Source organism: Mya arenaria, chromosome 6, assembly GCF_026914265.1.
Source record: "Mya arenaria isolate MELC-2E11 chromosome 6, ASM2691426v1".
NCBI lineage: Eukaryota > Metazoa > Mollusca > Bivalvia > Myida > Myidae > Mya > Mya arenaria.
Window position 1 is genome coordinate 29,338,093 of NC_069127.1, and position 24,395 is coordinate 29,362,487.

General features: G+C 34.0%; 1 protein-coding gene across 3 annotated transcripts in view; it reads right to left on the bottom strand.

The window, feature by feature from the left end:
* The window catches only part of LOC128238396 (uncharacterized), an 86,847-nt gene that overhangs the window by 4,335 nt on the left and 58,117 nt on the right, over positions 1-24,395 (bottom strand). Inside the window, exon 1 of one of the 3 annotated variants that reach the window (XM_052954288.1) lies at positions 19,129-19,150. The exons of the other annotated variants lie outside the window; for them this stretch is intronic. The gene's annotated coding sequence lies outside the window, so the exon portion shown is untranslated. Of the gene's footprint in view, positions 1-19,128; positions 19,151-24,395 lie in introns of those variants that run through there. 3 annotated transcript variants of the gene reach the window in all.

A 24,395-nucleotide genomic window follows, 5' to 3' on the forward strand; every position in this document is an offset into this window, starting at 1 on the left:
AGTACATCGCTAGTGTGGTATTGATGTAGGAAACTGCAGGTCGTAATTGACCGCGCTGTTTCGCATTATGTGCGAGAATTCCTTCCATTCCTTTAGTAACAGCTGCTCCAGGTTTAATAAGCAATACATACTTACATAGGCGTCTAAAGCGTTTCTTTTCTAGCATTTGACAACATTCATTCATATAAAAAAGTATATATGTGAAACGTTGCCTTCAATGAAATAAGTTTTGGTTAAACATTAGCACTATCCGTAGAAATAAGTATACGATCTGAGGCTGTCCACATGTTCTAGCGTTTAAAACATTTACAATATCGTCATGGCGTCAATTTTGTTTGAAGCTCATGAACGAAACTAATTCAAGTACAATCGCATTCTATATTGGTCCATCTGTTATTGAAATACAATATCCCTCTGCATTGAATCAACAATTATTGAAATACAATATCCCTCTGCAATGTTTAAAAATGTTGAAATAGCATCTCCCGCTGCAATTATCCATCAATTATTAAAATATCCTACACTGATTAAGACAACATCTGTCTTTATATCGATCAAATATTTAATCAAATACCATCCCACTCTGCTTTGATCCAACACCTATTGCAAAACAGTTTCCTTCTGCATTAATCCAACACCTATTAAAATACCATCTCGCTCTGCATTGATCCTACAATTATTGAAATACCATCTTATTCTGCATCGATCCAACAATTATTGAAATACCATCTCACTCTGCATTGATCAAACAACTTTTGAAATACCATTTCCCTCTGCATTGATCAAACAATTATTGAAATACCATCTCACTCTGCATTGATCAAACAACTTTTGAAATACCATCTCACTCTGCATTGATCCAACAATTATTGAAATACCATCTTATTCTGCATTGATCCAACAATTATTGAAATACCATCTCACTCTGCATCGATCCAACAATTATTGAAATACCATCTCACTCTGCATTGATCAAACCACTTTTGAAATACCATCTCACTCTGCATTGATCAAACAACTTTTGAAATACCATCTCACTCTGCATTGTTCCAACAATTATTGAAATACCATCTCACTCTGCATTGATCAAACAACTTTTGAAAAACCATCTCACTCTGCATTGATTTAACAATTATTGAAATACCATCTTATTCTGCATTGATCCAACAATTATTGAAATACCATCTCACTCTGCATTGATCAAACAACTTTTAAAATACCACCTTCCTCTGCATTGATCCAACAATTATTGAAATACCATCTTATTCTGCATCGATCCAACAATTATTGAAATACCATCTCCCTCTGCATTGATCCAACAACTTTTGAAATACCATCTTATTCTGCATCGATCCAACAATTATTGAAATACCATCTCACTCTGCATTGATCCAACAATTATTGAAATACCATCTCCCTCTGCATTGATCAAACAACTTTTGAAATACCATCTCCCTCTGCATTGATCCAACAATTATTGAAATACCATCTTATTCTGCATTGATCCAACAATTATTGAAATACCATCTCCCTCTGCATTGATCCAACAATTATTGAAATACCATCTTATTCTGCATCGATCCAACAATTATTGAAATACCATCTTATTCTGCATTGATCCAACAATTATTGAAATACCATCTCACTCTGCATTGATCCAACAATTATTGAAATACCATCTCACTCTGCATTGATCCAACAATTATTGAAATACCATCTCCCTCTGCATTGATCCAACAACTTTTGAAATACCATCTCACTCTGCATTGATCCAACAATTATTGAAATACCATCTTATTCTGCATTGATCCAACAATTATTGAAATACCATCTCACTCTGCATCGATCCAACAATTATTGAAATACCATCTCACTCTGCATTGATCAAACCACTTTTGAAATACCATCTCACTCTGCATTGATCAAACAACTTTTGAAATACCATCTCCCTATGCATTGTTCCAACAATTATTGAAATACCATCTCACTCTGCATTGATCAAACAACTTTTGAAAAACCATCTCACTCTGCATTGATTCAACAATTATTGAAATACCATCTTATTCTGCATTGATCCAACAATTATTGAAATACCATCTCACTCTGCATTGATCAAACAACTTTTAAAATACCATCTCCCTCTGCATTGATCCAACAATTATTGAAATACCATCTTATTCTGCATCGATCCAACAATTATTGAAATACCATCTCCCTCTGCATTGATCCAACAACTTTTGAAATACCATCTTATTCTGCATCGATCCAACAATTATTGAAATACCATCTCACTCTGCATTGATCCAACAATTATTGAAATACCATCTCCCTCTGCATTGATCCAACAATTATTGAAATACCATCTTATTCTGCATTGATCCAACAATTATTGAAATACCATCTCACTCTGCATTGATCCAACAATTATTGAAATACCATCTTATTCTGCATTGATCCAACAATTATTGAAATACCATCTTATTCTGCATTGATCCAACAATTATTAAAATACCATCTCACTCTGCATTGTTCCCAATTATTGAAATACCATCTCACTCTGCATTGATCCAATAATTATTGAAATACCATCTCACTCTGCATTGATCCAACAATTATTGAAATACCATCTCACTCTGCATTGATCCAACAATTATTGAAATACCATCTCCCTCTGCATTGATCCAACAATAATTGAAATACCATCTCACTCTGCATTGATCCCCAATCATTGAAATACCATCTCACTCTGCATTGCTCCCAATTATTGAAATAACATCTCACTCTGCATTGATCCAACAATTATTGAAATACCATCTCACTCTGCATTGATCCAACAATTATTGAAATACCATCTCACTCTGCATTGATCCCCAATTATTGAAATACCATCTCACTCTGCATTGCTCCCAATTATAGAAATAACATCTCACTCTGCATTGATCCACAATTATAGAAATACCATCTCACTCTGCATTGATCCCTAATTGTTGAAATATCATCTCACTTTGCATTGATCCTCAATTATTGAAATACCATCTCACTCTGCATTGATCCCCAATTATTGAAATACCATCTCACTCTGCATTGATCCAACAATTATTGAAATACCATCTCACTCTGCATTGATCCCCAATTATTGAAAAACCACCTCAGTCTGCTTTGCTCCCAATTATTGAAATACCATCTCACTCTGCATTGATCCAATAATTATTTAAATACCATCTCACTCTGCATTGATCCAACAATTATTGAAATACCATCTCACTCTGCATTGATCCAACAATTATTGAAATACCATCTCACTCTGCATTGATCCAACAATTATTGAAATACCATCTCACTCTGCATTGCTCCCAATTATTGAAATACCATCTCACTCTGCATTGATTCAACAATTATTGAAATACCATCTTATTCTGCATTGATCCAACAATTATTGAAATACCATCTCACTCTGCATTGATCAAACAACTTTTAAAATACCATCTCCCTCTGCATTGATCCAACAATTATTGAAATACCATCTTATTCTGCATCGATCCAACAATTATTGAAATACCATCTCCCTCTGCATTGATCCAACAACTTTTGAAATACCATCTTATTCTGCATTGATCCAACAATTATTGAAATACCATCTCACTCTGCATTGATCCAACAATTATTGAAATACCATCTCCCTCTGCATTGATCCAACAATTATTGCAATACCATCTTATTCTGCATTGATCCAACAATTATTGAAATACCATCTCCCTCTGCATTGATCCAACAATTATTGAAATACCATCTTATTCTGCATCGATCCAACAATTATTGAAATACCATCTTATTCTGCATTGATCCAACAATTATTAAAATACCATCTCACTCTGCATTGTTCCCAATTATTGAAATACCATCTCACTCTGCATTGATCCAATAATTATTGAAATACCATCTCACTCTGCATTGATCCAACAATTATTGAAATACCATCTCACTCTGCATTAATCCAATAATTATTGAAATACCATCTCCCTCTGCATTGATCCAACAATAATTGAAATACCATCTCACTCTGCATTGATCCCCAATCATTGAAATACCATCTCACTCTGCATTGCTCCCAATTATTGAAATAACATCTCACTCTGCATTGATCCAACAATTACTGAAATACCATCTCACTCAGCATTGATCCAACAATTATTGAAATACCATCTCACTCTGCATTGATCCCCAATTATTGAAATACCATCTCACTCTGCATTGCTCCCAATTATAGAAATAACATCTCACTCTGCATTGATCCACAATTATAGAAATACCATCTCACTCTGCATTGATCCCTAATTGTTGAAATATCATCTCACTTTGCATTGATCCTCAATTATTGAAATACCATCTCACTCTGCATTGATCCCCAATTATTGAAATACCATCTCACTCTTCATTGATCCAACCAATTATTGAAATACCATCTCACTGTGCATTGATTCCCAATTATTGAAAAACCACCTCAGTCTGCTTTGCTCCCAATTATTGAAATACCATCTCACTCTGCATTGATCCAATAATTATTTAAATACCATCTCACTCTGCATTGATCCAACAATTATTGAAATACCATCTCCCTCTGCATTGATCCAATAATTATTGAAATACCATCTCACTCTGCATTGATCCAACAATTATTGAAATACCATCTCACTCTGCATTGCTCCCAATTATTGAAATACCATCTCACTCTGCATTGATCCAACAATTATTGAAATACCATCTCACTCTGCATTGATCCAACAATTATTGAAATACCATCTCACTCTGCATTGCTCCCAATTATTGAAATACCATCTCACTCTGCATTGATCCAATAATTATTGAAATACCATCTCACTCTGCATTGATCCAACAATTATTGAAATACCATCTCACTCTGCATTGATCCCCAATTATTGAAATACCATCTCACTCTGCATTGCTCCCAATTATAGAAATAACATCTCACTCTGCATTGATCCACAATTATGAAATACCATCTCACTCTGCATTGATCCCCAATTCTTGAAATACCATCTCACTTTGCATTGATCCTCAATTATTGAAATACCATCTCACTCTGCATTGATCCCCAATTATTGAAATACCATCTCACTCTGCATTGATCCCCAATTATTGAAATACCATCTTATTCTGCATCGATCCAACAATTATTGAAATACCATCTCACTCTGCATTGATCCCCAATTATTGAAATACCATCTCACTCTGCATTGGTCCCAATTATTGAAATACCATCTCACTCTGCATTGGTCCCAATTATAGAAATAACATCTCACTCTGCATTGATCCCCAATTATTGAAATACCATCTCACTCTGCATTGCTCCCAATTATTGAAATACCATCTCACTCTGCATTGATTCCCAATTATTGAAATACCATCTCACTCTGCATTGCTCCCAATTATTGAAATACCATCTCACTCTGCATTGATCCAACAATTATTGAAATACCATCTCACTCTGCATTGATCCAACAATTATTGAAATACCATCTCACTCTGCATTGATCCCCAATTATTGAAATACCATCTCACTCTGCATTGCTCCCAATTATAGAAATAACATCTCACTCTGCATTGATCCACAATTATTGAAATACCATCTCACTCTGCATTGATCCCCAATTCTTGAAATACCATCTCACTTTGCATTGATCCTCAATTATTGAAATACCATCTCACTCTGCATTGATCCCCAATTATTGAAATACCATCTCACTCTGCATTGATCCAACAATTATTGAAATATCATATCCCTCTGCATTGATCCCCAATTATTGAAATACCATCTCGCTCTGTATTGATCCCCAATTATTGAAATACCCTCTCACTCTGCATTGATCCCCAATTATTGAAATACCATCTCACTCTGCATGGATCCCCAATTATTGAAATACCATCTTACTCTGCATGGATCCACAATTATTGAAATACCATCTCACCCTGTATTGATCCGCAATTATTGAATAACCATCTTACTCTGCATCGATCAGCAATTATTGAAATACCATCTTACTCTGCATTGATCCAACAATTATTGAAATAACATCACCCTCTGCATTGATCCAACAATTATTGAAATACCATCACCCTCTGCATTAATCAAGCAATTATTGAAATACCATCTCACTCTGCATTGATCCAATAATTATTGAAATACCATCTCACATTGATTCGAACCGCAATTATTGAAAAGCCATCACACTCTGCATGGATCCACAATTATTGAAATACAATCCCCCGCTGCATTGATCCGCAATTATTGACATACCATCTCACTCTGCATTGATCCAACAGTAACATACCATCTCCCTCTGCATTCATCCAACACTTATTGAAAGACCAGCTCCGCATTTATATTGTCAGAGTTTTATGGCATAACCACCAACAACGGTAATCTGATAACGTTTAAAACGCATTCGAGAACAAGGAACTCTTCAAATTGTCAGATAAATAACAGCGCGAAACATAAAAAATCTTAATGCCAGAATAACCAGTTTAAATCGATCCACAGCTCCTAGACTGAGCTGTTAGTTGGACAAAATTAAAGGTTTCTTAGGAGGTATTGTCATCAAAGATAACCGAAACCATCTGATTCTCGTTTGAAATGGTGACCAACATATACATAGGCCATTTCTGACTTCAAAACCATATTAGTTAAACAACCTTGATACTGAACCTGTAGCTGGTTCTACATTCCAAATAAGAATTTAAGATCTTTAACTAAAACCGTTTTGGGGTGGCATTCAAAATTGGTCTTAATTGGATCTCTATACGAATAACGGACATATACAGTAAATGGAGTCAGTGATGTTAAACCATAAGAATGACTTAAGCCGCATATAAATAACCACCCTTGGTTTCGTTATCCCATATTGAGATAAGTGGTTATAAAAGTGATCACTATCTGGAGCATGATTTCAGAAAAATTAGTAACAAAATAATATTTATCTGACGCATCATACTAAATAATGAAGTTCATGGTCATCTTGCTTCAGAAAATAGAATGTTAAAGTAGATATTTCAGTTTACAGTTTGGTTAAAAACTGCTATTCGTCACCAATGCCAATAAAACAAACAATCAATATCTGATGGTCATAACTGTTAATTTATAATAGGATTCTTTCTGTCCACCATGATGTTTCCTATGTTAAGATGCTGGTAGAGCACAAGAAAGATCTAAATACTTATTTACAGTATACACTATTTCGTAATGACAACCCATTTGTTAAATGGACTAGCTCATGTTTTGAACCAAACACAAGTTGTCCCGATAATGCATATGGAAACACTTATTTTATCATTATTTGACTATATGATATCGAAATTGCAATACAATTAAAGAATAAAACAGGTATTTTGGTTTTAGTTTGGTGCGTACCCACACTGGTTAAGTCAAGGAAAAACTCCGACGCCTTAACAAAAACATATACGAAATTGATGGATATTTTAACATTACATTACATTGATAACATCACGTGATACAACAATTAAGCAAGCCCGCAACAACAATCGCCGAAAGCCGTTATTTACGCTTGTAAAAACTGTCGGCTTCAAGGACGATATTTGAGCAAATATCAACATTTGCTGATGGGTTCCAACTTTCGGTATCTTTGTTTTAAAACTCTAAATGATTTGCCACACATTATTTCGTAATACAAAAGTGCATTTTACAAACCACGAGCGAGTCCTCTTAAATAGCAAACATCAAATACTGGAAACCACAAATGTAACACTTAATTACAATATCTTTAGAGTATCATCATGTTGATAATATAAACATTATTTGCTATTTAAAGTTTCTCTTGAATTTGATCGATCTAACTTTCATCTAAACACCAACGCTTCAAATTACTCGATAAATAGCATAGAAAAACATGAAATTCCTCAACTCTCAAACGTCCAGAACAAGTGTAACGCTTCAAATTACTAAATAAATCACAAGGAGTTCTAAACATGAAATCTCTCAGTACAGAAACTCCTCATAAATCATCGGTCTAAAACAGCCATTGGCTTCCTAAGGCTGTTTTCTCTGGTTAACAAAATTGAAGAGTCTCCTAAGAAGGCTCTAAAACCGTGAAACATAAACATACTTCCATGTCAACGACCCCAGCGAACACCGTATTCAATATGTTTTATTTTGATTTGATACTGTGACCTAGTTGTACCAACGCATTATGTACTGGAAGCAATCAAGTCGTATAAACTGTGAAGCCTCTTGACAATGCCATTTCTGATCATTCAGGGACTTGGCCCATATGCCATGATTTAAACAACTTTGGTACAGACTCTTAGATTAGAACCTAAGCATGTTGATTAGCCTGTATATTTAGCCGACCAATAGGCTTAATGGAATCACTGAGGCATATCTAAGGAAAAATTTAATATTGGTTACTGGCCCTGCAGGGTCCTTATTTTAGCAAACTTGGTAAAGAACATTTTGCTGATGCTTCTCGGTCATATTGCTTCAGAATAAAGTGTTTTATTTTACTTATACAGTTTGGTCTTTATCAATGTCAATAAGACAAACATGATATTTTGGTTGGTGCATCAGGTGCTATGACTAGTCATAGTGAACTAAAAGACTACAAAAGAATGTGCAAGTACAAAAAGCGCATGCTTTTAAACCACTAATTACATAATTACGGTGTCGTTATCTCATTATCCTAAATACAGTTCATAATCGAATTGTTTTTGCCGATGGGTTCATATGTGTAATATTCTGGTAGAACAGAATGGAAGGAAAGTGCAGTCAGTACATACTGTTTCGTATATCCTTCTTGAAGTAGTCGGTCTGTGCAAATGCCACACACTTTTTCTATATATACAACATAATAGGAGTAAATATGTCCAGAGGAAACCACTCCTTATGAAAAATACACTATCTTCAGAGTATCATTATGTTGATGATAAATTTAAAGCGTGTCTTTAATGCGATTGATCCGATGTTCATTTGAAGGCCATTTCTGCTGCAGTTGTAATGGCAGTGTTTGCGTGCAGTGCAAGGTAAGCAGAGATCGATGTCGAGCATATTCAGGAGGCAATAGGGAACCATTAATAGTACTGTAACGCTTCAAATTGCTCGATAAATAACGTAATAAACATATGGTTACATGAAATATCTCAATTAAAAAACTCCAGAACTACCATAATGCTTTAAATCGCTAGATAAATAACAGTTACACATGAAATCTCACATTTCTAATAAACAAAACAACATAAATCATTAGTTCTGAACGACCATTGTTTTCGCTTTGGAGGACTGTTTCTACGCCGAACTCAATTTAAATGTCTAAGTCTTCCCAGTTTAGTGCTTCCGTATAGTTATCGTTTAAATCAATGACCTTTTCCAGCACAACGCCTCTTAGGCGAAATACGACCCTTGACGGCCACATTCATGAAACACGAAGGAACTGCGGTAAACACCGCGGATCTTTGTCCTTATTTGAACAATCTGGTCAAAACATCGATTGGATCCACCTCATGTTACTTATCACTTATCTATTACTTTCATAAAAGAGATTACCTAAGGACAGTAACCCCTCATTGGCATGATTTGGGCGCACCTGGTCAAGGACATTCTGATAAGCTGATGCTTCGTACAAAATATCTTAGTTCTTTGTAATCTTGCTTCAGAAAATAATATTTGAGAGTTTTCTGTGAACAGTTTGTTCGTCAGCAATGCCAATACAACAACATGATCCTGATAAAACTGAAGGGAAGTAAACTCATTTACTGTAAAATAATTAGCAAGTACAAAACCACACACTTATGTGCCATGAAAAACATACATAGTCATTATATCATAAACATAACTATAGTTTATCAGATTGTTTCTTATCATGATGCTTCTTAAGCGTATCATGCTGGTTGAAAAATATACATAAAATACAACGTTTATTTATGACTGTATGTTGTGATTACACGCATTAAAATGCTGCAGTTTTGTGCGAATTTACTCTTCTGTATATGGACTGATAATGAATAAATCACTTTCTTCATGCTATCGCACACGTCATTTTAAACTTATACCATGAGCACATAACTTGATGACGTTGTGCACAAAAAGTAGTCTACACGTACACATACAAATACAAGTAGTATCTACTAACCTCTCTTTTGTTTTGTTTATCTGTCATATATCAATAAACAGTTTGCTGTTCTCCGTAACTATAGGAGAACTTAACAGTTTAACTAAAACTTGTTGATGGATTTTAATTTCAATTTCTACAAAACAAAATGGCAACCTGTTATTAATGTTTATCTTCAAGGCCAAGCAGATGCTTTCAATGAAAAGAATGCTGAACTTTAAACAAGGAGACCGATATACTAAAAAATAATCTTTAAAAATTACATAACATATATTCGACATAAATACTGCTCTATTTTTAAATCACTGAAGCTAAACATTAATTTTTCATCTTGATGCAAAATGTCGAATATATATTGGCAGAGAGCAACCATTGAACCTAGTTCAAAATTATATAAAAACGATGATTGATGCAATGGAATTAATTAATGCTTTTATGTTAATTACATATGCTTTGATTTATTAAGAAATAGGCTCGTTAGTAATACCTTATTATATATATATATATTTACGTAATGAATATAAGAATATACTAACAAGCAATATCTTTAAAGAGATGAAGACGGATGATTTTTCTAACATCTTTGAGAGTTAAAATTTGATACCCATTTTTCTTTACAAATGGTACGACATATATGTGCCAACATTTGTACCTTAATCGAAATTAAAAAAATCGTTAATTACAAAAACATGAATAGCAAGAAATTATGATTTCGAAGCGCCGCATTTGAAAACTGGTGTTTTTCTTCATGGGAGCATGCTAGAAAACATTGTAATGGTGAAAACATAAGAAATAAGCACAAAAAGAGTAGATTATAATACAATGAAAAAAAACAGTTTTGATTTTCGTTCGAATACCTTACAGTAACATTTGAGACAATATTTATCAGAGGTTTATCGACGTAAATGGGAGACAGTTTTGCAGCAACGGGTTCTTAAGGTATTATTATTGTTGCACAAGTTATATTTCGACATGACTATCTATGAGTGTCTATTAGTCTCCTAAATGATATTGCTTTTAGTAGCTTCCGATATAGGCTTTGGATAAAAAAAGTTAAAGGAACAAAGTACAACGGGAGGTTACTTTGCATTAAAGTACTTAAAAAGTTGGAATTGCCGTGCTGTTCTAGTCTACACATTGTCTACACATTGATACTATCAATTTTTCAACTTTCCATAAAATCCTATCAGTAGTTACTGAGTCATGCTTCACGCAAATGAAATCATTAGTCGAGGAAATCAAAGTGCAAAGCGAGATAACTTTGCACGGAAGTTCCCATGAGTTACAGTTCCTGCGTTGTACATTTGTACCAATGTTCAAAGTTTAATTCTTAGCTATGCTTTTGACACACCATATTTAAAATTTAAAGAAAATAGGGTCTAAAACAATGATACCGAGAGTTATAATTAATTCCCAATGCAAAAGTTCACTTTGCCATTTATAATTGTTCAAAGCCTCAGTGAATTCCTCCCAATAGTGTTCGAGTAATGCCATGGACAATGTTTACTATAAAATAATTTTGAGAAGGGGAAAGAACTCTGTAACAAAGTACCCAAGAGTTTTAATGCTTGCAAGGTGCAGTTTCATACAATTGCTTCAAGAAGTTTTTGAATTCTGCTCAGGACAAATATTGTTTGATAATATTCATAACAGTAAAGATAAAACTCGTCGTTGAAGAGACATGATGAATTGTTCATTCAAGGTTGCAATAAAGATCAAGCAGTGCAACGCCTTGTATAATTAATTATCTGTACATCTTCCGTCTAAAGACAGTATTGTTTTTGGTACTTTGGAACCATTTCACGAATAGTGATATCAACAGGCGGTTGATAATGCAGACTTTACTAAATAATTTACGTCGGCTCACACGCAATCTGTCACATCTTCTTATATCATCTCTGGCAATATTGTGCACACGATGCATTTCACAGCAGAGAATTCTCGCATGTCTCGATTTTGTCTGAGAAACAGAAATTCTGAATATCAGCAACAAAAACACTACCAAGAATATTGACTAGCAAGTTTTACAATAGATGTCATTTTCAATCTGAATTTCTTTATTGCGTGGTTGCAAATCCGATTCAAGACTCGGGGTGTTACTTTGTGGTTTCTAGTACTAAAACATTTTCAACCAGTAAACCTTTTATACGCCAACTATTTAAAATGGGTATATTCGGTACTAGATCTTATATCTTCCAGACTTGAAGCTTTTAGTTAAAGCGACGTACCCAAGCCAATTCTAATGTTATATAAAAGTCCAACAGCCAGTATACACATATATTTTGTGATATACACCATATGGCCTTAGAAACAAAAAAGAAACACCTTGGCAAATTCAATGATTTAGCCTTCTGTTCTTTTACAGCGTGTAGTAGCGCATCTGGGCAAGCTGGCTACTTGCTTTCGTGAAGTACGGATCGTATATTTAGGATATGATTTGAATTACATTGCGCATCTGGCACTTATCTTACATTCACATTGGACTAATTTTGTATATTTCTCTTATTACGACACTAAATAAGAACTATGCGCAATGGTTCTTTTATGAGCTACCAAACATTAACGATGTCATTAAAGGCGACAGCACGTACCGCGGAAATCAATGTTCGCTTTTCTGTTGTATGTGTCTATACTAGGCTTTAACAGGTTTTCATTACAATAAACCTGATGTATTTATTTATTATTCTAGCTTGCATGGCTTATTCAAAGATTAGTTTTAAAATTTGCTACATCTGCATGGCCATAATTTCGTGCAGCTAATGTTGTTGAAAATAGGTTATGGGAAGACAACAATACACTTAATGTAAGTTTTGGTTTTCTAACGACTGTACAATACCATTCAGCCACAGGTCGACGGCAACAAGCGGTATGATTGGCAATTCCAGAACGATTTACTCTCGTTTTTGCATTTGATTGCGTGTAACACAATGAAGGAAAATCACATTAGGATCATCCTTTTGAAGTTTGGGTAATATTGGCAAATCAGACGTGTGTTTTAACGGACGATGAACGATGACAACACGTATTTCAGATTTGGCGGTCAACTGAGTTTCTAAACATGCTACTGAAAAATCTAGATACGTACTAGAACAGGGGTGTTTTCAATTATCTGTCAATAGAGCATTTGATTAAGTTTACAAAAGTAAATGCTAGATGTGAAGAATTTTTCCAAATAAAACGCATTTCAAATCATGCTTTGACTCATAAACATCTCTATGGACCGTTTAAGACTAATACAAACAAACATTTATTAAGATAAGTTGCGAGCAAATGCGCAAACAACTCACTGCATATATCACTGTCATATGTCTCATTTTTCAATTCATGAATGATAATCTAAATGCCATTCACTTTGAATTCACGTGAAATGAAATGTAAACGATTCACATATAGTATACGTTTAATAACATATAAGGACAAAATCAAGTTACATGTTCAAACAAAGAGCTTTATATGATCTAAAAAAATAACAACATACACTTCAGCACTTGCTCCTATTGATATTCAACTTATTCCAATGCTTGCTCCAAATGATATTCAATTAACTTCACAGATTGCTCCAATTGATGTATAACTTATGTCAATGCTTGCTCCAATTGATATTCAGCTTACTTCAATGACTAGGCGAATTGATGTTCAACTTACTTCAAAGCTTGCTCGTAATCAGTCATGTTTAGTTCTGTTATTAGTTCATTGATTGCTCCAATTGATATTCAGCTTACTTAAATGATTGTTCTAACTGATATTCAACTAACTTCAATGCGTCCTCCAATTGATGTTCAACTTACTTCAAAACTTGCTCCAATTGATATTCAACTTACTTCAAAGCTTGCTCTAATTGATGTTTAACTTACTTCGATGACTGCCCCAATTGATGTTCAACTTATTTAAAAGCTTGTGGGCTTTTTTCTAATCTAACACTATATAATCATCAACTTCCGTTAACTATTTAACCATAGTCTTATAATCACCAAACATTGAAAAGAAATAACAATGTAACTCAACATGACTGATTACGAGCAGCAAGCTTTTAAATAAGTAATTGCATTGAAGTTAGTTGAATATCATATCAATTAGATCAATCATTTAAGTAAGCTGAATATCAACTGGAGCAATCAATGAACTAATAACATAACCAAACATGACTGATTATGAGCAATTTAGAATTATTCTAAATTGCAGAAACACCTATAAGGTCTTCCCAATCTTTCACCACTTCATTATCTACATTCGTTGACTATCGACTGTCATCATCAGCGTATAATCACATTAACATTGAAAAAATCAAAAACAAACAAATCACGTTTCATGAATGTACCACACGTAGTTCACATACATTAGATTTCACAACTTAGCTATATGTTTACCAGTCTCTAATTGCAGTTTTGAAAAACAAAAACATGAATGTGTCCTATTTATTGGATATAACTATCATACATGTAAATCCATGGCCTCCTTTTCATAATCTTATTGCCTCTGAAGCTCGCATCAAAGCAGGGCAAACAATGACTTCAAAGAACTCGGATAAATGGAAGAATAATGACTTGAATAATTCTGTCCAACCTAAGAGGTTTGGAGGTTATTTCGGATGTAGGTGGTACTTAACTGTGCCACCGCGAAACGTTTCCAAACATCAAGTAATGTACATTTTCTGTTTCAGAGTAAATTTGTGTGTATAGTATTAAACTCTTTTAGATTCAAACACCAACTGTCAGAAAACGGCAAGGGATACATCAAGGTTACTCAAAATGCTACCACTAAAATGCACAATGTTGTCCGGGCAGTTGGTGGTTAGCGGACTCGCTTCTCACCAGCAAGCTAGGATTCCCCAGTTCGATGCCCTAGCGAGTTTGGTTGGTGGTCATCAAACCGGACTGATGGCTTTTCTCCGGTTTCTCGAACAACACAAATTTACACTTTCGAACAACAAGAGTGAGTAAATTAATACAATTTTCTTCACAATCGTTGAAAAATAAATAAAGTTTAAACTAAAATGCCACTATTCTAATGATGCTACAATGCAGAACTACCAAGATTTAGTATGCTTTTTGTCTTTAATAGAAGCTTCCGTATGAACACGTAACTTCGCAGATACGTCAATTAATTTAACTGTTGGAGGATTCCACCTAGCACTTGAAGGACGATTGAATTAATGAAGTTCGAAAACTATCTAACTTTTTTGTTCGAAATTCTTCTCGAAAATGCCAAAACTGTTTAGAAGCCATGGTAATTACATCAATTATGTAATTTGTCTCGGTTCTCTGTAATTTACTCAAATGTCGTAAGAAGAAAAAAAATGCAAATGAAATTCGAAATATTTGCGTTTTTCAAACTGTACGAAACTGGGCTAGATTTTATATAATGTATACCAAAACGTATAACATGGAAGATCGAGTGTAATTTGTCAGTTTAACTTGTGAAAACATTTCAATAACGGACAGTATTATCACACTATTATTGAATTTTTCCCTATAAGATTCGATTTTCTTTCACAACCTTTTTACAATTTAACAAAATGCTTTAAATTACGCTATATTTTTTGCCTCTTAGTTCCGATTTTCAGATGGTTTTTTTCAGATTTGAAATACCTGTGTTTTTCCCTAGTCGACTTCCTAAGTTTGTGTCGAACTTTCCAACTATAAAGCAGACTTCCTCAATTACCTTTCTTACAAAAGGTTCACTTTGCACCGAATATTTTGCAATATTAAACCAGCGGTCTTGGTCCTGGAAATATTGCTTCCCAGTTCACGATTTTAATGCTTCTTTAAGTGCGACTTGGGTGTAACATTTTTAAACCAACTTGACATACAATATAAATGTAGTAAATAAGTATGAAAGCAAACAGGTATGTTCTTAATTATTTCTCAAGGTAAATCACCAGTAGATATGATCCGAAGCTACATTAATGTCTTTATTGTGTGAGTTTTATGACCAAAGTATATATTGTTAATCTTACCCGACCTACATTTGTGAAAGCAAGCTTAACAAGTCAATGGGAACAAAGAGCAGTGCAATTATCGCCAGTCACGGCACCTCTGGATAAATGTATTACCGATTACGCAAAATCCAAGACATCGAATTGCCATTTCTCAAAACAATCCTACGACATTGCCGACGCATATTTGTCAAAATAAGGAACGGAATCCGGTTTGTCTTTAATGATTATTACCAGGAAACGCACAATGATAGTGCCTACCAGACACCAAAAGAATGACTCACAACGTCACAAATTGCACATGCAACAAAATATCCGTAATAATACAAGTATATCAATAATAAAATAGTCCAGGTGCATAACTCACTTTGTAAAATATCTAAGTGATTGGTCATCTTGCTTCAGAACAACTTAAAAGACTAATTTCTGCAATTAGTTTTTGTTAGAAACTGCTCTTCATTACCAATGTCAATAAGACAACCATGGCCATACAGATGGAGAAGCAGAAGCCATGATATCATAGTGAACTCAAAGATAACAAAACAAATGACAAGTACATAAAAACCAGTGCTTCTAAACCACTAATTTCATAACTATAGTGTAATTATCTCATGATCATAAATATGTTTCATAATTTTATTGTTTTGTTTTTTTACACTACTCATATGCATTCTTTATCTCATAGTCCTAATTATATTTTCATTATGGGATTATATCTGTCTACCATGATTCTACAATACACAAGAAAGGTGAAAACAATGCATATTGTTTAGATGTCTGTTTTGGATAAAGGAAAAGGTTGATGTTTTTGTAACTCTTAGAAGATAACTTGAGTGTTTGACTGAAAAGTTTTGATGCATTTTTAGCTTTATGTTCTAAATAACTCTTACTGCTAAAATCAACATACGCTTTTACTTAAATAGTGCATGTTAAGCAAGGGACCAATACATTCCAAAATAATCAGTAATAATTCATCTTTCAATATTATATAAAGCATATTCCAAAAACATACTGCTGTACTTTTAAATTATTAAAGCTACATACTAATTAACCATCTTGATAAAAATATCGTGATGAGTATAGGCTGAGAAAAAATACTGAACCTTGTTCGAACCTATATCATAAGGATGATGGATGCAATGGAATTAATTCATGATATAAGTTCATATCGTATGAAATGATTAATTCAGAAAAAAGCCATAGCGGTTGTTAATAAAATCTTGTTCAAGTCACTGCGTCTTCGTAATAGTTTAAATCATATTAGACAAGTAATATCATTTAAGGGGTCTCGCTTTTTAATGCTTTTGTAAAATGCTCTTTTTTATATGGCGAAATTTAGTGCGATATATCAAGAGACTTGAAACTAAGATACTGACGATTGGAGCCCTTGGAACAAATATCGATAAATGCTCAAATTGTCTCTGAAGTCCACGATTTTTAAATAGCGTTAAAAAACAACAACAAAGGACTTAAGGGTTTGTTTAGGACTCTTCTTGGGCGAGTGTTTTTGTCAGTTTTCATTTGTTTCTATTGTTTCCTTGATTATTTCCCTGAAGTGTTTTCAGATGTGTTTTCAGATGCATTACCGGGAAAATATTGTGCCAACACACGAATGAATCCCTTTAAAAGATGGAGACGGATGTTTTTTTTCGGCCATTTTTGTAAGCTAAAATTCAATTTCCATTATCCTTTACAAATGGGATGACATTTATGTGCTAACATTTGTACCTTAATCAAATTAAAGCTACATTTCACCATTCACAAATATATAAATATTTAACTAGAAAGGATGTTTACGAAGCACCATATTTAAAACTGATGTCTTCATGGTGCGAGAGTTTTTTTGCTCAATAGACAATTTAACTTTTTTTATTTTTAAGTGCCCTTACTTTTATTCACATAAGTAATTACCGTAAATGCGTTGTGCACCAATTAATATTGGAACGATCAATGCTCAAAGTTTTATATTTTGTAATGCTTTGGTCACCCCTTTTTATTCCATAGAAAAATGGGCGATAACCTGATAACCTATCAGCAATGGGACAAATATTTATAATTTTATTTAGTTTTTATTTATAAATATTCAAAATTTCAATGAATTCCTTAAAATACTTTTCGAGTAATGCTCTGGGCATATTTTTCCATGAAATAATTTAATAATGGAAGATAACTTTGCAACAATGTACCCAAGAGTTATAATTCTTGCAATGACAAGGGTTATTCAATTATTTCAGGTAGTTTTCGTGTTCCATTCCACACACAAATTGGTCTATATTAGGAATAAGAGTAATGATAAAATTTGTTGAAGTAGAGATATGTTGAATTGTGTATACAGCGTTTCAATGAAGATCAATCAGTGCAATGCCGTGCATATCTGAACATCTTATTCTGATTGATGACCGTCTTGTTTTTCGGTACATTGGAAACATTTCAGGAACAGTGATATCAACAGGCTGAAGGTTGATGATGCATAATTTACTAAATCATCTTTGTTGGCTCACACGCACCCTGTCATGTCTACTTATCTGGCATAAAACGATGCATATAAACAAAACAATACATTTCACAATAGAGAATTACGGCATGTTTCGTTTTTGTCTGCGCAACAGACATTCTGAATATCAGCATCAACAACTTTATCAAACATGTTGACTGGTAGGCCGTACACTAGATGTCATTTTCAATCTAAATTACTTTTATTGCGTTGTTGCAAATCCGATCGCAGACTGTGTGTCGTTTGGTGCTATCTAGACAAAATAACTTGCTATAGGCCAACTACATGTACATAGATAAAGGTCAGCTGTTCTCTAAACCAGATATACCAAGAATATAGCCTGTATATAGAATAGGTATCTACGGTACTAGATCTAATGTCTTCCAGCCTTGAAGCGCTTAGTTAAAGCGACGTACTCATGCTAATTCCAGTTTAATATTAGGGTCCAATAGCCAGCATACACCGTATAACGACACCTGGGACCAATAACAATCCTTCTCCCAGACGACACAAATAGTCGTAGAAAACATGTGTTTTTCAGACAAAGATAAAATGAACAATACCTGCACAGTGCGGGAACTCCAAGATCTGCGAACTCCATGTTTTAGCCTTCTGTTTTACTTAATACAGTGTGCATCAACGCTTCTGGTGAATCTGACTAGGATCGTCTTTAATCGCGCGAAGAATGGATTGTATATTTAGGATATGATTTAAATCAGATTGCGCATCTGGCAGCTATCGTGTATGGTGGTATATAACTGCCGTAAGATAACATGTTAACGTTCGCGATTTATTTCGCGTTTACCACTTAATTTAATCGATACTTTTTCGGTAAGATAAATATCATATGACTAAAAACTGGTTTTAAGGTGCCCAGAAGTGCCACCTGTTACCGTTTATTAGCTGTACAACATTAAGCGGTTAACTAGTTATGGTTTGCGAATTCCACTTAATAAGTAACATAATAACTGGAATTCTGGATAAGATTCGTCTTACCACTTACCTATAAATGCATTTTTTGGCTTTAGCAGTAAATGTTTATCTAGTCAATATTTGCGATTTCCACTTAGTAAGTAACTAACCAGTTAAATGCCACCATAATCTTGCATTTACCTAAGCTACGTCGACAAATCATTACAAAATGGCTCTTTCTGAGTTTGCAGACATTAATAACGTTTAAAAGAGATGTCATGAAGTCGATAAAAGGCGCCGCGAACATCAATGATATCTTGTCTGTTATAAGCGTGTATACCAGGTTTTCACTACAATTACATTGCTGCCAATTGTATAAAACTGGTTAATTCCTTAGCCAAAATATTTATAGATTGGTCGATATTTATCCAATAAATAAAATTAAACAATCAAAACATTAAAAGACCAATACTAGCCTATTATATTATTGGATGTTAATGTTTTTATTTATTTGTCTATATTGCATGGACTATTCAAGGATGAGTTTTAAAATCAATTGAGTTGCTATATTTTGCTGAATTTGTGTACTCAATTCCAGTATATCAAGGTAATTGGAAAATGAAACAAAATATCATAATGATGATTTTTGAAGTTAGAACATTAAGCCATGGGCCGAGCCCAACACAACTAAATTACAATCTTAATTACTAAGATGTATGATTGGTGAATGTACACTGAAGTAGTACGGTACTGTGTTTTCTCATGGGTTCGCAAGAAACTTATTGAAATACACCTTAGAAAGATTCATGTAAAGTTTGTGTGATATTTGTAAAATATATCATATTTAACCGACGATAGGCCTTCACAATATTCATTTCAGAATTAGCACGAAGCTTTGAAAGATATGACTAAAACACTAGATACATTCCAGAATTTGATTGCTTTCAATTTCTTTCTATCTGCAAACAAAGTATTTGAAAAATATCCAAGAAGTAAATGCCTGATTGTGAAGTTTCCCCCAATAAAACGCAATTCAAATTGTCCTTTAACTGCATATATATCTCTACAGGCCGTTAAATACGAATAAAATTAAACATTTATTAACACAAGCCTGAAGCAAATGCTTATATTTATAATAGCCCATAATTGAAAAAAAGTCTCTGCATCTATTACTGTGCAATTGATGTCTCATTTGTGAACTCAAGTTTGCTCATTCAAACGTCAGTCACTTTGATTTCACGTCAACTAAAATGTAAACAATTCATTTAAAACATAAGTTTTATAAAATATACAATAATGACAAAATAAAGTTTAATTACACGTTCAAAGAACGAGCTGTATTGTATTTCTTACGTAAATGGTTTTAGAAAAAAAATCAACATGCAATGCTTGTTCCAATTGATATACAACTTACTTTTCTGTAGCTTTTTGCATATTACTTCAATGCTTGAATATATTTTATTCATGAAGTGTGTTGCTTGTGGAGTTTTGTGTTGTTGTTCCATGTTCCTGGTTTGTGATTGCTTGTTTTTGTGTTCCGTCATTGGTGTTGACCCTGTGTCATTAAACGGGGTTCGTGTTTAAACTTTCGACTACTGGACTTGTTTCTTTAGTTTTTCATATAAATATTGCTCAAATTGATATACAACTCAATTTACTTCAACGCTTGATCTTATTGATAAACGACTAACTTCAACGCTTGCTCCAAATGAAATACAACTAACTTCAATGTTGGCTCCAAATAAAATACAACTACAAGTAACTTCAACGCTTGCTCCAACTGAAATACAACTAATTTCAACGCTTGCTCCATATGAAATACAACTAACTACAACGCTTGCTCCAAATGAAATACAACTAACTTCAATGATTGCTCCAAATGAAATACAACTACAAGTTACTTCAACGCTTGCTCCAACTGAAATACAACAAATTTCAACGCTTGCTCCATATGAAATACAACTAACTGCAACGCTTGCTCCAAATGAAATACAACTAACTTCAACGCTTGCTCCAAATGAAATACAGCTAACTTCAATGCTTGCTCCAAATGAAATACAACTAACTTCAACGCTTGCTCCAATTGATTTACAACTAATTTCAATGCTTGTTCGTATTTGATCAGTTATGTTTAGTTGTTTTGTTATCAAATGTTAATATTCTCTGTGATTATAATCTGAAAAGTATAGTCGATAGTCAACGAAAGATGATGATATAGTGTTAGACTGGAACAAACTGATAAAAAGCCAACAAATCATTTGTTGCAGAAAAAACGCAAAGTTGAAAACTAGAAGGTCATCCCAATCTAACACCATATCATAACCTCCTGCCGTTGACTATCAACTGAAATCAGCAGCTTATAATCACCCTAACATTGGAATATTCAAAAACAAACAAACACATTTTATGACTGAACCACACGGAGTACACAAACATGATATGCCGTTTCCTGTACTCATTTTCCTTTAACCACTCTATATGTTTCCCAGTTTTTAATAACCTATTTTAAATAAATAAGTGTGTGTCCTATTTATTGGATTATTACCATCATACACGTAAACACAAAGCTTCCTTTTTATTATCTAATTGCCTCTGACATTCTCATCAAAGCAACAAAAACAATGACTTCAAAGAACACGGATCAATCGAACAATAATGACTAGAATAATCATGTCGAACCCAAGTGGTTAGGGGGTTGTTTTGATTGTGTGTGGTACTTGACTGTTACAGCGCAAACGTCTCCAGCCAACATGAAGTGTACGTTTTCTGTTTCAGAGTAAAATTGTGTCTATAGTAACCTCTTTCAAACCCCAAATGTCAGAAAAGAACAAGGGATGCATCCAGTTTATGCAAAAGGCTACCATTAAAATATATACTTAATGTGTCCGGTTAGCGCAGTGGTTAGCGCACTGGCTTAACACCAATTGGTTCGCTTTCCGGCTTATGTGAGTTTGGTTGAAGGTCGCCGAACCGGACAAGTCGATTTTCTCTGGGCACTTCGGTTTCCTAAACACTACAAAACCACACTCTCGCACAACGATGGTCACTCAGCTTAAGCTAATGTAAACTTTCTTCACAATTATTGTATAATTAATAGATTTAAAACAAAAATGCTACCAATTAACTACCAAGATGTGTGGTGTTTATAGGGATCTCACCTCTTCACACGTAACTACACATAACTACAATGATGGATACGGCGAAAATATTAACTATTTGAGGGTTCCAACTCGCGCTTAGAGGACGATTAAACAAATGCGTTTCGTAAAATATCTTATTAATTTTGATTGAAACACTTTTTGGAAATGAGAAATCTGTTTTAGACATGCAAAATCTGTTTAAAAGCCATTGCTTTTACAGAATCAACGTCAGTTTTCTCTTTCCACTGAGACAAACATCGAGAAGACATTTGATCACCGATTTTGGAAGCTATTTCATCCGTATAGTGGACATGTAATGGCGCCGTTGAAATAACAAAATAATTCCGGTTTTTCTCCAAATGCCTCTAGATAGTTTAACAAAATTGTGCATTTTTTTTATATGTTTTCAATTTAATATACCTGTTTTTTTCCTAGATATATTCATTAATTTGTGTCAGACTTAAACTATTTAGCAGAAACTCCCTCTAAAACCCTAATACAGACAAGTCATTTGCCATCTAATATTTTGCAATATAAAACCCACGGCCTTGGTACTGAAACTATTGCCGCCCATATTGATCTGATTTCAAGATTTAATGGTTCCTTAAGTTCGACTTGGGCGTTACATTTGAAAACCAACTTGACCTACAACGGAAATGTACTAAATTTGTTAAAGTACTCTTTTGTTCGTAATTATTTCTTAAGGTAATTCAGAAGTAGGACTAGGTATTTCTAAGAATTTTCCTAACGTTTTCCTGGCGCAAGATTTAAACTAGCCTTAACGCAATAGGAACGGAATCCGGTTTGTCGTTATTGAGTACTACCACGGAAAACACATAAAAGTCAAGGGTTCCCAGGCAATAAACGAGCGACATACAAAGTCACAAACTACACATGCAAAAATCCGATGTAACTAACGAATGCACTCGAGCCTTCAGTCAAATATACTATGAGTACTCAACCCCATTCTTACCCTAACAGTTTTCAAGAAAATGTTATATGTACGCTTCAAAAACGAAGGCCAACAATTTTTCTTGAAATAGCCAACATAATAGAACTAAATCAGCCCAATGGAAAGTTCAAGCTAAATTATAATGTCTTCCTATTACCATCATGTCGATAATTTAACTATAATTTGTGCTTTAGAAAGATCCAACTTTCATTTAAAGACCACCTCTCTCTGCATTTGTGTTATCAGGGTTTCCTTGCACTGCGGTCGTCCAATTCTGGCTCAGTTTCAAATCAATCATAAACCGGGAATTCACGTTGCAATTGGGAAACAGCAACGCTCTAAATTGTGAGCGAACTAAGATAGAGAAACATGAAATACTTCATTATCATCAGTTCTGAAAAAGGTGTGTCTCACAAAAGCCGTTTCTTCCGATGTTAAAAAATGAAGAGTATCCTGAGACCGACTTTCATCAAATCGTATTTTATCCGAAACATTCACTTTTTTAATCAATGAACAACCAGCGCAATACAAACGGATATAAGATCGCCGTATGGATTAATAATAATCGCCCTCGACTGACCTATTGCCTAAATCATGAATGACTAGACCTGAAATAAAAGCAAACTTGGCTTAAAAACCCTTAGCCAAGGGGCAAAAGTTGAACAAACTTGGTAAAGTACATGAAGTCTGATGCTTTTTTATCTACGTTCTTGGTATTTTTATTTACAATGTCAATTAGACAAACATGATCATTCAGTTCAAGCAGGTGCAATGACTGATCCCTATGAACTTGACGACGACGTAAGAATGTGTAAAGTACAAAATA